General features: G+C 56.5%; 1 long non-coding RNA gene across 1 annotated transcript; it reads left to right on the plus strand.

Annotated features, from left to right (window-relative positions):
- Positions 1-965: 965 nt before the first annotated feature.
- Positions 966-2,111, plus strand: LOC129146679 (uncharacterized). The gene is made up of 3 exons (XR_008553708.1): positions 966-989; positions 1,080-1,106; positions 2,088-2,111. It is a non-coding gene; the product is annotated as an uncharacterized LOC129146679 (long non-coding RNA).
- The last annotated feature ends 360 nt before the right edge of the window (positions 2,112-2,471 follow it).

Raw genomic sequence — 2,471 nt, forward strand, 5'->3', positions numbered from 1 at the left:
CATCTTGCTCCCCCAGGGTGGTCTCCCCCACACCCCGCAGAATGCACCTTGACAGCCTCCCTGGAGGTGTGCACAGGTGGGCCCTGCCCCACTTGACTCTCATCATCCCTCCACAGGTGTGGGCTCTGTCCCCCAAGTGCACATCTCGGGGCCAGAGAGGATGGGGTGCGGTGTACACGGCCTCGGGCTGGTTCCCGGAGCCCCAGGTGCAGTGGAGAGACCCCCGTGGGGAGCAGTTCCTGAAGTTCTCCAAGGTCCAGGCCCAAGACACTGAGGGGCTGTTCAGCGTAGAGGACCTCTGTGGTGAGAGACAGCTCTGTGGGGAGCGTGACCTGCTCCATCCTCAACCCCACCCTGAGCCAGGAGAAGGCCATGGCCATTGTCATCCCAGGTCAGCGCTACTCTCCCCTCCCTACTCCCTGCAGGGTCAGAGGGAGGCCAGCATCCTCAGGTGAGCTGGGCTGGCCTGGCCTGGGCTGTGTCTTGATGGGATTCCTGTGGGTCTCTGTCTGCAGAGCCCTTCTTCCCCCGGGCCTCTCCCTGGAAGCCAGCTTTCCTGGTGAGCCTGCCCTTGCTGCTGCTCCTGCTCCTGGGGGCTGCCTTACACCCAGAGAGAACATTCCACACAGATGCGGGAGCTGCAGGAACAGGGGGATCTGGGCCAGGCTAAGGAGGAGGACAGACAGACCAAGGAGAGGCCCTGAAGGCCACAGGTAAGCAGGACAGGGGCCAGGTTGTTGAGCAAGGCAGTGGGTGATGAGAGGGACAAGCTGACACCAGAGTCAGAGCCCAGGGTCCCTCTGCAGCAAGATCAGAGCAGGTGCTGGCCCAGGGGGACAGTGGAGCTTGGAGGCTCATGTTGGTCTGAAGGAGGAACTTCTAAGACCCAGAGAGATTCATTGTTTGTTTCTCTGGGCACAAACTTTGTTCTTAGGGACAGTTTATGCTTATATTTTTTAATTATTCAGGTGAACTCCAGGCAATTCTAGGTAAGCTCTGCTCTCCCTCCTGAACTCTCTGTGTCCCCTTCATAGGAGACATTCTGGTTCTTAGCTCACCTGTCCTGTGTTGTCTTTCAGACCAGAGGAAGGCAGCTTACCTGGCTGGTGAGTGATGCTCCAGGGGCCTGGGTCCCTGTCCCCTGTTCCCGGGGTCCCTCCCCTTGGCTGTCTCAGCACAGACATGTGGAACCTTCGCTGGGTGGAAGTGGGAGCTGGTACAAGGCAGGACCCTGCTGCATGGGCTCTCCGGATTTGGGTGCTGCTTTCCCCCCATTCTTGGGGTCCTGGTGGGTGATGACCCTTGAGTCTCCTGCATCCTTGTCTCATTCCAGCCCTGACATTCCCACCATGGTGCTGGCTTTCTAGTCCTCAATGCATCTTGTTCTTGGTCAGCACCTGGAAGTAAAGCCAGCGGCTCTGGGATTTGATAAGTAAATGGACTCTTGGAGTTTAGGAGTGTGACCTCCTCCTGCCCTTTTCCCCAAAAAACCCCAGGAGAGTCTGTTCTCTCTGCTCCTGAAGATGCTGATCAGTGGTGCTGGGAGAGGACGGGGTGATCTTGCATGGGAGGAAGTGGGGGGACTTTCCCTCTCCCAGAGAGTGTTTAGCACTAGAAATACTGCATGGAGGAAGAAGGGCCATTTCTACTCTGCAGCTGGTGTGATGTCCATGTTGGTTTTATTTCATCTTCACATTAATTTCCAAGGAAATACTGAATGTAATAATTATGGAATAATATCTCCATTAAATATATCTTCTCTTGTACTGTTTTTGATCCTGTGTAGCAACACTGAGTAGCAGATGAAGCAGGAGCTTTGAAGTCATTGAGGTCCAGAGCTGCTCAGTGACTTGCCAAAGCCCCACAGCAGCAGCAGGCAGGGCTGGGTCAGTCTGTCCTGCAGGCTCCTGACCTGAGCCAGGGATTTCCCACCACCCCATGCATTCTGCACAGGGCAGGAGGTCATGACCTCTCCAGCCTCTCCCCCCCCCCAGAGAGTCTCACCTGCAGAACACAGGGATACCAAGACCCTTGGATCACTAGAGCAACTGGTTGTGCTGAGGTCTCATCTGTGTGTTCCCTTTCAGCCTGGAGGAAGGCCCAGCTGTACGCAGGTGAGTGGCCTTGAGGTCCTGGGGCTCCCTCCCAGCCTCCCTCTGTCCCTTCTCTATCAGGGACCCCCACCAGTAAGGACCTGGGTCCCTTGTCTTCCTTCACTCCGGAGGCTCCATCTGAGAACAACAGGGCCCCCTTGTGAGCACAGACCTGCCTCCACCTGCCCTGTCTCCCTGCAGGTCATGTGGGGTCAGGACACCCTCTGACCCCTTGTCATCTGGTCCTTTCTTGTGGGTGAGGACGGAGGGGGTCAGTGTGAGGAGAGGCTGCAGCAGGGACAAGTGTGTGGTTCAGGATTTTACTGATCTCTCGAAAATTCCAGACATCCTACTTCCTGCTTCGGAGTTAGGTCTTCC

The sequence above is a fragment of the Talpa occidentalis genome, unplaced genomic scaffold, assembly GCF_014898055.3.
Source record: "Talpa occidentalis isolate TD23 unplaced genomic scaffold, MPIMG_talOcc4v2.1 talOcc4.3955, whole genome shotgun sequence".
NCBI lineage: Eukaryota > Metazoa > Chordata > Mammalia > Eulipotyphla > Talpidae > Talpa > Talpa occidentalis.